We start from the raw sequence: 12,711 nt of genomic DNA, 5'->3' as shown, positions 1-12,711 counted from the left end.
GACAGCAATAAATGTGCTGAAAATTTTCATATTCAAGCCTCTTACAAATCTTGCAGGAAAGAAACTTTTCAGATATAATTGTTTTCCAAATGCATTTATTTAGGTAATCTTGCTGTACTTGACTTATCACCTATTAATATTTCAAAAAACATACCTGTAACATTCATGTAGATCTCTACCAGAGACAATGTGATCATTTCGTCTATGTTTAAGATTGCTACTCAAACATTTGATTTAGATTTTCTAGACTGACAACTGGAGAGATTCCAGGAGGATGGCATTTTGGCCACACTCCTAGGTGCCATCGTCCTCCCTTCTCTCTCTCTCCGGGCATTTACAAAATACTGAGGGGCATGCTGCCCTCACCTGGAGGGGACATAGCAGGCTCTTTCTGAGATCCAGGGGGCTATAGGACTTCCTTCTCTTTGGTACCGGGCAGGAGCCAAGAAATTATTGGCAGAGAAGACGACTGCTTAGAAACTGGGCACAAATCTTACACGAGTACTTCAAGTGGCAGAATCTTGTTGGTTCCTTTGCAAAATGCCTATGCCTGGGCTTGCTCTTGGTGGCACTGTTGGTTCATGCCAGCGCTGTTAGAACTGGAGGGACGCTGTACTACTGGCCTGAACTCTCCCCAGCCTTGGCAGTTGGGAGGGAAAGCAGTTGGCATGTAGAAAGAACCTGGAGGAGAGAGACTTCTCCCACATGGCTACTAGGAGGGTAAGGGTTTACTAGTTGCTTGTTTGTTTGTTTGTTTGTGGGAGCAAAAAAACCCACTTGTGTTTATTCTAATGATAGATAATCTAATAAATTAGAAATTAACAATAAAGGGTGTAATATTGGAAATTAAGAATCGCTTATACATAGCTCGAGTCAAAGAGAAACTAAAAATAACACTGACCTAGGAGACACAACAAAAGCTGCACTTACGGGAGAATTGCTGAAATAATCTAAATGCCTAAATTATCTCAGAATTACAGGGAATAAATTCTCCATAAATGCTTGCATGTGAGGCGGGTGTCAATTTTTTGTTCGATGAAATTTTCCCTGATAAATGAATCATTAGGTATTTAAGCTCTTACAAAACCTCTTAAATAATGTATCATGTTCTCAGTATGTTTTAGAAAATAATACTCTATTTGAGGAAGACATATTAGCCTTAAATGACAGCCCTCAATGCTAGTTTGGGATGAGTATAAAATCTACCTGACAGAATGAAAGAAGGTAGTAAAGAGGTTGAGTGTATATTTAGTGATTATCCCTGAGTAAATGATTTTTTAATTATAAGTTTGAGATCTTATGAGAAATGTGGATTTTAAAGATTATTCAGAATAAAAAGTGGTTACAGCTTAGAGTTCATTAGAAACCATTTTTGGAACAAATTGAAACAGAGAAAAACTGTCTTATGTTATGCAAATGAGACTTAAGTGTCTGAGAGAAATTCCTGTGAACCATCAACTGTGGGTTCAAAAAGTGCCAGAGCAGAGACCTCCGCAGAACTGGCTCCCAGGGCGGGACACCTGCCTGTTGTCCGTGAACTGCTGTAAGAGAATAAAGATTCTCTTTATAACAGTGATAACCATGAAGTAGGAGCAGTTACATAAACTATCCAATTGGAAATACTGAGAGTGAAAAATAAAATTGTTTAACTAAAGGGCTCATCAGAGGGGATGAATAGCCAAATAATGAATTAATGAGTAAGAATTTCAGTTGACTAACTTTTTCAGAAGACGTCACAAAGTAATAAAGAATTGGGGGACTCTAAGAGCTAAGAAATTAATACATTATTGTATGCTCCCCAGAATGTCTAAAATTAACAGACAAACAATATTACTGGCTATCATAGATAATAGTGATTCATGAAAACAATATTCCAAAAGATCTATAAGCATAAAATATTTCTCCATCTTACTGATAGAAAGATGCAAATTAAGTGTCCCAAGTGTAAATTACAAGGTCATTTTGGATATTAAGTTTTAAATAATTTTAAAAGTAACAATACATTCATCCTTGGACTTCGCCAATTCATTTTTGACAATATGTTTCATAGAAATAAAAGCATAAAGATACATGTTCAATATTTGTTTCAGCATTGTTGGTAGTGGGAAAATATAGGGGAGGGGAGATCCCTGAATATCCTACACCCACACCTACACATACACACACACAATCACACACAAATGATTAACCATACTATAGATACTATATAGCTATTAAAATAATGGTGCTAATCATCAACTATATTGATCTGAATGGTAGGGACATGTAGTTCAATTTAAAAAGCAAATTTCAAGGGTGCCTAGGTGGCTCAGTTGGTTATGCCTCTGACTTCTGCTCAGGTCACAATCTCATGGTTTGTGAGTTTGAGCCCCTCATTGGGCTCTGTGCTGATGGCTTTGGAGCCTGGAACCTCTTTCAAATTCTGTGTCTCCCTCTCTCTCTCTGCCCCCCCCCCCCCCCCCGCTTACCATCTGTTTTTCTCTGTCTCAAATATAAACATTTTTTTTTAAAAAAAGCAAATTTCAGGGGTACCTGGGTGGCTCAGTCAGTTAGGCCTCTGACTCTTAGTATCAGCTTGGGTCTTAATACCAGGGTTGTAAGATTGAGCTCCAAGTCAGGCTCTGCACTGGGCATGGAACCTGCCTAAGATTCTCTCTCCCCCTCCCTCTGCCCCTCCCCTGCTTTTGCGCCCTCATGTGTGCACTCTCTTTCTCTCTAATAAATAAGTTAATTAATTAAAAAGCAAATTTCAGAGCTATTGTTTTGGTTTCTAAAAAATTCAAGTGCAATAAGAACAAAAAATAAAAAATGAATATCCATGTATATAAAAGTTTATAAGTATTTATGAGGAGGGAAAACCATGGTGGAAAAAACACATCAGGCTATTAGCACATTTCCCAGGACAATAAACATAGAGATTTTGGAGGAGGAAAAAAGAATTTTAACCTTTTCTTTATATATCTTGTATTATTTTGCAATTTAATATGAGTATGTAGTACGTCTGTAATTTTTAAAACAATGCATTGAAAAAAATAAAAGTAGAATGATAAAAATTGCGATGAAAAAAATTTAAGGAGAACCAAATAGCTATAATGTTCATGTTCTGGAAAAACACCTTAGGACTAAAAACTTCACTAAGAACTAAAACTTACCTCGACTTTTTCTAGCCTCTCTGGTGAATGTGATAAACAGCAAGGGTTCGTTGGGATAGATTTGTTTGTTTTCTGTGAAATGTTGGTGCCTTTATGCATGACTAATGTGGACATTTGGAATTGATAGATTTTCTTATCTGGAAAAAAATGTGGCAGATTTTGAAGAACTCTTTTCATAGCTGTTGAATCTTTTTGATGACAGTTTTACTCTGTTTGGCATGCTTGGTGCTGTGTCTCTTTCACATTTTTATAACTACTTTTTAATGAACATCTTTAAACACTTTCTTAATCTTTCTCAATTCTTGCTGGCTCAACCAGAAAGATAGCACATTTCCTAAAGTGTGAAATCAGACACTTACTTAAGGAGCTGCATTTTGATGATTATTTCTTTGTCACATCAAAACAGTGCTGGCCTGAGGAATCACATAAATGCCTATGTCTTTCTGTTTAAATAAAAGTAACTGTTATAAATAGTTTATATTCTCAGTTTTAAAAAAAAGGTATATTCTGCATGTTATCTATAGCCACTTAATTTAGCAAGACAGTAAAACAGAAATTAGATCCATATCATTTCTGGGTTTTAAAATATGTTTGCATTCTCTAGGCAACTAAAAGATACACATACAAAGCTAGGATGTTGTCACATTTCTTCATTTTGCCAATTATATCAAAAGAAATTTCTAGGAAGCAATATGAATCTGCATTTCTTGGATGACTTTTAATATAAACTCTGTTTTATTTATATATTAAGAATTAGTAACTGTTATATGTTTCAGTGTCTTAATTCTTATCTGAACATGTGTTTCAGGAAGTTGTCTGCATGACAAGTTAAATGACTTTCAGTAAATGGAGTATCCTTTTTTTCCTCTTAACTTGCATCACATTATTTATACTATTATTATTCTTTGTTATATCAAAGTTTGATGACTAGAAGCAACTTTTTATTTTTTAATTTTTATTTATTTTTTTGTGTATTTTGAGGAAGAGCAAGCATGACTGGAGGAGGAGCAGAGAGATAAAGAGAGAGAATCCCAAGCAGGTTCCACACTATCAGTGCAGAGCCTGACATAGGACTTGAACTTCTGAACCGTGAGACTGTGACCTGAGGCAAAATCAAAAGTCAGACACTTAACTGACTGAGCCACCCAGGCACCCCTAGGAGCAACTTTTTATTGGTTGAAATAATTAACAGTGCAGAAGTTACTTTAAAATGTTATTTTGCTTATTATGGTTTGCTCTCTGTTTTTCAAAAGGGAATCACATTTAGGTGACACTCCTGAGAACTCTTAATGTGTATGAATTTTCTTTAGAGAGTTGATTTTAATGATCCATTACCATTAATAGATTCTAAATAAATATATATGTTTACTTATTTCAAATCATTAGTAGATTGGGATTAAACAATCAAACTCACTTGTAAACTGTTGCTTAGAGTTAAGGATTCACTGTGTGGTAACAAAATAAACCAAAACTGTACAGAAATTATACAGTAATTGACTAAGTCTTGGCAATGATTTTTTGGATTTGACACACAAAGCAAAGAAGCAAAAGCAAAAATGAACAAGTGAGACTACATCAAACTGTAGAGTTTCTGTCCAGCAAAGGAAACCATCACCAAAATGAAAAGGCAACCAATTTGCAAATTGTATATCTGATAAAGGGTTAGTATCCAAAATACATAAAGAAGTCATGAAACTCAATAGCAAAAAGCTTCAAATCGTCCAATTAAAAAATGAACAGAGGAACTGAACAGACTTTTTTCTAAAGAAGACATGTTGAGGTGCTTGACATCACTAACCAGGGAAAAACAAATCAAGATCACAATATCATCTCACACCTGTTAGAACTGCAGCACCAAAGAGACAAGAGACAAGCGTCAGCAAGGATGTGGAGAAAAAGGGAACACTTGTGCACTGGTGGGAATGCAAACTGGTGCAGCCACTATGGAAAACAGTATGGAGGTTCCTCAAAAAATTAAAAATAGAACTACTATACCATCCAGCAATCCTACTTCTGGATATATATGCAAAGAAATGAAAATACAATCTTGAAAAGATATCTGCATTCCCATGTTCATTGCAGCATTATTCACAGTAGCCAAGACGTGAAAATAACCTAACTGTCCATCAACAGATATCAATGGATAAATAAGATGTATGATATATATATGTGATATTGTATATATACATATATATCACATATATCATTATATATATCATTGTATACATATATATCACATATATATCATAATATATATATATCATTGTATATGTATATATCATTGTATATGTGTGTGTGTGTATATATATATGTATGTGTGTATATATATGTATATATATATATGCATGTGTATATATGTGTGTGTTATATATATATATATATATATATATATATATATATATAACAATGGAATATTATTTAGCCATGAGAAAGAAGGAAATCCATTTTTGCAACAACACGGATGGAACTTGAGGGCAGTGCAAATTGAAATAAGTCAGTCTGAGAAAGAAAATTCAAATACTGCATCGTATCATTTATATGTGGAATTTTTTTAAAAAAGGTTAAACTCACAAAAGCACTGAGTAGGAAAGTAGTGCCAGTTGCCAGAGGCTGGGGGAAATATGTAGAAGTTGATAAAAGGGTACAAACTTTTAGCTGTAAGATGAATAAGTTCTGAGGATCTAATGTAAAACATGGTGACTATAATGGATAACACTGCATTATATAACTGAAATTTGCTAAGAGAGTAGAACTTAAATGTTTTACACCCCCACCAAAAAAAAAAACTCATAAAGATTCAAAATTAAGAAACAAAAAGATTCATAAACTTTCCATTAACCTCATTTCAATGTCTTTCTCTTCTTACATCTTTCTACTACTATAGTATCTGTGTTCTGTATTTTGGTGGACTGATTATTTTCCCCCATATGGACAAATTTTAGTTCTTTCCACATTCAAACTCTGTGTTTTGTTAATTGTCTTACCTTAAAATTTTTTTCATCAAATTGTTCATTGGCATTTTTCTTCACAGACTTTTTCAAATGGAAAATGCAGTTCTGTGTGCTGATCTTTTAGGTGGTTCATTAGTGAATAGTGGTGTTACATAGAAGAGCGTTGCACATGAGTTTGGGAGGAACCACAAAAGTTATCTGTATATGTAAGAGATTTTTGCAACATGGGTCTGTGCCTGCTGTGTCCTATGAAGGCTTGCTAAGGGGGTTCGTCTTGCAGGGACTGTATCAGAGGACCCATGGCAATCTGGTGTGTGCCCAGATAATTAGATTTACATATCATGTTATCAAGTTAAAATTCTGAAGTAAGCCTTTAAAGGGTGGCTTTTAAAAGTTTCTGCAAAGAAACCATGGATTAAACATGAGGCCATAATGCAAGCACATGTGAGCAAAAAAATGGCAGAGCTCACATTAAAAATCATGTGCTAAGATAATTTTATTATCTAAGGAAATCAGACCAAAAATTGAAATAACTAAGAATACTATTTGAAGGTGGATTTATAACAAAAGTCATTGAAAATGAACCTTTCTTTTAGCATGAATTGTAACTTGAGATAATAAGCATTAATCGAGGTATGCATAAAACATTTATGAATAAAAATACATAAAAAAATACATATAGTGGGGAGCATGCCTTAAAATTTTTTATTGGTGGATTGTATAAATGCAAACTTTTTGAGACCGGGTCATAATGATCTGTGGCTCCTGCTTACTGTCTGCCTTCCCTTCTGCAACGCTGAACTCTCTAATGCCGAGGACATCCTAGTTCATGAACAATAATATCTACTAGGGTTGAGGAAGTGGTTTTTAATAGATCATTCAATATTTCAGATTATTCAAAGAATAGACTGAGATGCTGCCATCAAAGAACTCACGGTTTGTTGATAACTAATTGTGACTAATGATGTTTTTCCAATGCATATAATACTATCCGTTGCAGAAAATTTTGTTGCCAGTAAAGACTTAGACTTGACAGCATCCAGAGTCTGCTTTATGAAAATCAAACGATAGTCCTGCTGAACTAAAACTAATTTCTCAGGTGTGTACTTGCATTTTGTACTTTAATCTTATTTCTAGTTCCCTAAGTTCTGTTTTTGCTGTCTTCTCTCTAATTCATTATTGGTCATATGCTATTGTTGTCGGCTCATCTCACACACTCTGGGCAGCCCCTGTTCAATATATATGAATTCTCCCAATATAGCATCACAATGAAGTATCAATGCAGCAGTGAAATGGAACAAAGTTGGCAGACCATATGTTCTGAAATATAGACTCTTCTGGGGGAAGAAAGGTGCCATTAAAAAAAAAAAAGAAACATTTAAAAAAATAAAGAAAAAAAAAGAAGCAGAGAAACACAATAAAAAGACCTCAGTGTCTTTGTTCATTAGTAGTATAAATCCAATTAAATGTTTTATACAGCAGCAAACAAAATCAGTTTCAAAAATTAGGTATTGGGGCCTGGGTGGCCCAGTCGGTTAACATCCAACTCTTGGTTTCGGCTCAGTTCATGATCTCACGGTTTGTGAGTTTGAGCCCCACGTCAGGCTCAGTGCTGACAGTGCAGAGCCTGCTTGGGATTCTCTCTCTTTTCCTCTCCCTCTGCCCTTCCCCCCACCCTCTCTGTCTCTGTCTCTCTCTCTCCAATAAATAAATAAACTTAAATTTTTTTTTAAATTAGGTATCTAGAAATATAGTGATGTACATGTATAAACTATGTAGAAACTAAATCACATCAGATTAAGACTTCAGATTCAAAGACGTAATATCTTAAAGAATGCTGGCCTCATATTCCAAAGAATAAGAAGGGGACATTTAAAGAAAAATATAAATAAAAATATCAAATCCCTTCACAAAGGGAAAAAAGATATGTAACTAAACAAATTACATGACAACTCAAAAGTATGCTGTTTGTTTCTCATGCCTTTTTTAATCCAAAAGGGATTGTGAAATCAGATGCATAAAGAAATGTATACTGCTCCATAGAAATATATAAATAATGTAGATGTTTTTAACTATATGATAAAAGTTTAAAGAGTTAGACAGGACATACACAGAAAACCTATTACTAGAGTAGTCACCTTAAAGATCGTGACCTCATTGCTCATGGTGCTGGCCTTCTGATTTTTTGGTGGATGTCTGAAGAATTCTCTAAGTTCTCCAAATCAGTGATGCTATTCTTTCAGCTGCTAACAGCAGCTAACTCTCTGTGCTTCATTTTAATAATGAAATAATTGCATTCTGGAATAAGATTTAACTGGTACATTGTTAGATCCACTGTGAGGTCATTTCAAAAGCACAAACCTTTGTTCCCTTGTAAAGTGCTTCAGTGCTTGGGCAAGAGTACCAAGCACATCAAAATTCTTGTTTCTTCCCACCTCTGAGTCCAAAAAGATAAGGAAAGGTGAGAATTAATACAATTAAGCATGACCAGATATCCATCCTATGAATCAATTTAGTTTCAGTAGATTAGGTTTACAATAATACTGTAAACATAAAAGCTCCAGATCTTAACCCAATAATTTTTTGTTACATCACACTTCATAGTCTTGCTTCAGTTCTTCACATAGGTCTTCAAATGATCTCATGTATAATTTTGTATTTTTTTCCAAATATAAGATATTCTCTGGCAATCCAGATCTCACTAAGGCTCCTGCCTAAATAAATACATTTTCTATTTAGCGCCCATGAAGGGGAAATTGTCTTTAGTGGTAAAAGGCCATAGGCTGCACACAAAAACATTAATAAGTACATAATAATAATATAATACTTACACTCCAGAAAGAAAAACTCACCTGATTCAAGGACTATACATAGACTGTGGTATTACAAAATAATCATTACTACCCTTTGTTTGGCTGTGATTCAGTGGTGATGGGCAAGTCTGTTTAGTCATTGTATCGGTACAAAAACTGGAACAATAGTAGGTTAAGAGATGGGGATAGATGTCATGAAATCCAAAGAAATGAACAGATCCCAGAAGTGTGTGCAGAGTCAATGTACAAGAAGCTTGGAAAGGGAGGGTCACCAACCCAGTTAAGAAGCAGATGTAAAAATTGTACTGAGGTGCCAAAATCCAGGAAATCAGAAGATGGGAGTAATGGTAAGCAGGACCAGAGGGGAAAGAGGTTTCTGCTGTAAATGGCATATGGTCTGCAGCCCAGGATCCAGCTGGTCTCAACTCTGCACAAAAATATCTGTGAAGGCAGAGGAAAATCACAAAAGTTAGAGCGCTCTAAACCAGAATTGACAATAAGCCCATTACGAGTATCCATGAAGAATTTTCATAAACTACAAAGCTAAGAGAATTGGGTAGAAAATTGCAACAGGTACTCCAAGCTTATTTTGACAATTAAGAATAGGTAAAAGTTTTCCTGTCTGCTATTTTTCCTGTGTCAGAAGTAAATCATCAGTCTAGAAACTTAGGTAACTACTAAACGGGTGCCTTATTTTGAGATTTCTCTTCACTCCCCACAACCCAATGGCTATTACTACTATGACTCTCTCTGCTCTTGTACATCTCTTTGGAAACTATAAAGATAGAAAACAGCTGGTCAGGAGTGTGTGTGTGTGTGTGTGTGTGTGTGTGTGTGGTAGGAAAAGGTGGTTTAACATCCTAGAAGGTATAATCCCTACAAATGAAGTGTCTTGGAAAGATATTAATGAGAAAGAACTGAGAACAGTGAATATTCAAGTTTTGAAAACATTTTGCCAGAGTACTGAATTAGGCGCTGAGGTAATAGGAGACCCTATCTCAGATCAGCAGCACCTCCCTGGCACTTAGTACCTATCTGGCTAAGAATTCTGCACATCAACCTGCCTTCTGTTTGTGGTCCTGGGAAGGGATTCGGCCAGCATGCAAGTATATGGAGAGGGCCAATGGCAGTCCAGTCAATGCAACTGGGACATGCAGAATAAGATGATGAGAAGTGTATTTTTTCAGAACATTCACTAGGGTTACTCAAGCCACTTCAGTGAGACGCAGTCTCATATAAACCTTTGTAACTATTCAAACTTTCTAATGCCTTCTGGGAATGAGCTATTCCATGCCTGGAATCATTCTGTACCACTCTCACTAGGCCACTATTAGTGATCCTAGGGTGTAAATGAGGCAGGAGTTCTACATTTTTATTTCAAAATGTCTGATGGCCACAACAGGTGATAGCTAATTTAGTCTTTTGCCTTTACATGAGATTATGGTAAGTGTAGGGGTGAGGTTTTGGAATTAGAGTGAACAAGCAGACGCAACATGAATTCTGCTAGCCTTCTCTGTGAAAAATATCATTGACCTCACTGTGTGCTAAGTGGGCTGTAAAAGCAACTTTAACATAGGAATTTCAAAACTGAGCTTGTTAACAGCAGCCTCAGTGGATTAGAGATTAATTTTGTTTGGTGATTCATATGCTGGACAATACACATCTAGATGTATACGCCCTGAGATGTTTGCTAAAATACCAGACACACCTAAATTCCTCTCTTTAATTATTTTTTTTTTACTTTGGGGCGGGGGGCAGAAGGAGAGAGAGAGAATCATAAGCATGCTCCAACCACGGTGGAGCCCGATGCAGGGGTCGATTCCACAACTCTGGGATCATGGCCTGAGCCGAAATCAAGAGTCTGACACTCAAGCGACTGAGCCACCTAAAATTCCTCTTAATGTTTCATAGCCGCTCTTTCAAAAAAGGCTTTTGGGAGACTCACGGAGTATTTGCTCTAGCTTTTTCCTGGTCCCTCAAGACTTTATGCCCAGATACTTTTTTGTTGCTCAGATCAATTGATTGGGGTCTGTGCCTCGTTGGGCCACTTTCCTGGCCTCAGTCCTCAAATCCAGTGCCCAGTTGTCCTTGCTGACCTCACCCTACGGCATCTGCCAGGCTTCTTCTATGGTAGGTAAGCTTCTAGGATAAGAATATGGGCCTATTAGCCTCTTTCCTATTTTATCAACTCAACCCCCCTCACCTTCCCTGTGGCTTCGCAACACCTGACATGATCTTTCTCTCCCAGTTCAAATGAGACTACTGCTTGAAGTTACAAATTGAGTTGCAAAGTCGTTATATAGGAAAAGCCACTAAAACAAAGCAAATTGATAAAAGTCATTCATGCTGTACTTTTATTTTATACACTTTGCTTGATTTTCACATGGAGAAATCTGATGTCAATGGGAACCAAGGCCAGAAAGTGAAGAGACAACACTGAGTCCTCTTTGGGGCCAGATAAAAATGTAAACAGATGTAATTAAAAGAGCAGGAAAATTCTGTGAGAAATGTGAGCAGACAGACAGTGGGTCATAAGAATGATTATTACCAGGTTCTCCCATGGCTTGAAATAGTCAAAGCTAATTTATTTGGGAATGCTTAAGATGGTTTTCCTCTTAAATAAGAAAACTTTTTACTGCTATATTCTGGAAAATGTTGCACGTGTCTTCTCTGCATATTGAGCAGATTTTCAATAGCCGCATCTGAGTTTATTTAAATTCTCACACTTACATCTTCCCATCTTGAGAAGGTTAGGTTTAGGAGACCTGTCTTTCAACTGGTCTCCAACCAACTTCACTGCATTTGCATTTGTGGCTTTTCTTTCCCCAGCAACGTGCATGACTCAGGTAAAGAGGAGGTGTGAAGACTGATGAATAGGCTCTGGGAGTTTTTTGACTCTTCAAACTATCTTAAAATAAAATTTCTAGGCCTACATTCACACTGAGTTTCCGAGCTTGTGTGCAGTTAATTTACTGTTCTACATTGTCTTGATGCAGGACTGGTGTCTTTGTTTCCCATGAGTGGTCTTTCTCCTCCCATTTAGGGAAAGCAAAGTTTACGAATGTAAATCCATCTTACTACTATTTAGTACTTTTCCAAGACCAAGCTTCACAAATCAAGGCCTGGACTTTGACAGCAGCAGCCGTTTCGAAAGATGTTTTCCTCCACCTTTAAGAGAAAAGGACTAGGGGATTCCTTTCTTTCTCTTCTTCTTCTTCTTTTTTTTTTTTTTTTAATGTTTATTTATTTTTGAGACAGAGAGAGACAAAGCATGAACGGGGCAGGAACAGACAGAGAGAGGGAGACACAGAATCCGAAGCAGGCTCCAGGCTCTGAGCCATCAGCACAGATCCCCACGCGGGGCTCGAACTCACAGACCATGAGATCGCGACCTGAGCCGAAGTCGGACGCTTAACTGACTGAGCCACCCAGGCGCCCCTTTTTCTTTGTCTTCTGAAGATCAACACTGGGAGTGTGGGGAATTGATGGGATCAGGGACTCGGCAGAGCCCCTTTGTCCAGAAGTAAAAATGTTGAGCTTAAAACCCTGAGGTCCCTCAGGTAGAATACTATCAGTGTGATTATTCATGTTGCTTTTCTATTGGTAAGTCAATCCCCATTTTGGGAAGGGAAAAATTAAGTGGAGATCCCTGCGAGGTACTTTGGACTGTGTGTTAGGAGACTGTGGCAAGCCCTAATCACCCTGAGTCTCACTTCTCACCCACGTGAAACAGTAGCAATGATGGCTACGATTTATTGAACAATTAAAGGGTGTGAGGTCCTTCTCGATTCAATT

General features: G+C 36.7%; 1 long non-coding RNA gene across 5 annotated transcripts in view; it reads right to left on the bottom strand.

Moving 5' to 3' along the window:
* The window catches only part of LOC106967111 (uncharacterized), a 78,359-nt gene that overhangs the window by 35,736 nt on the left and 29,912 nt on the right, over nt 1-12,711 (bottom strand). For 4 of the 5 annotated variants that reach the window (XR_008289432.1, XR_008289434.1, XR_008289431.1 and 1 more), the window contains 3 exons: nt 8,956-9,357; nt 8,242-8,540; nt 3,153-3,289 (listed from right to left, as the gene is read on the bottom strand). This is a non-coding gene — a long non-coding RNA (uncharacterized LOC106967111). The remainder of the gene's footprint in view (nt 1-3,152; nt 3,290-8,241; nt 8,541-8,955; nt 9,358-12,711) is intronic. The other variant, XR_001428884.3, reaches the window with a different exon arrangement.

The sequence above is a fragment of the Acinonyx jubatus genome, chromosome A1 (assembly GCF_027475565.1).
Source record: "Acinonyx jubatus isolate Ajub_Pintada_27869175 chromosome A1, VMU_Ajub_asm_v1.0, whole genome shotgun sequence".
Lineage (NCBI taxonomy): Eukaryota > Metazoa > Chordata > Mammalia > Carnivora > Felidae > Acinonyx > Acinonyx jubatus.
Note: the sequence above shows the minus strand (reverse complement) of the source record. Positions and strands in the feature narration are given on the sequence as shown.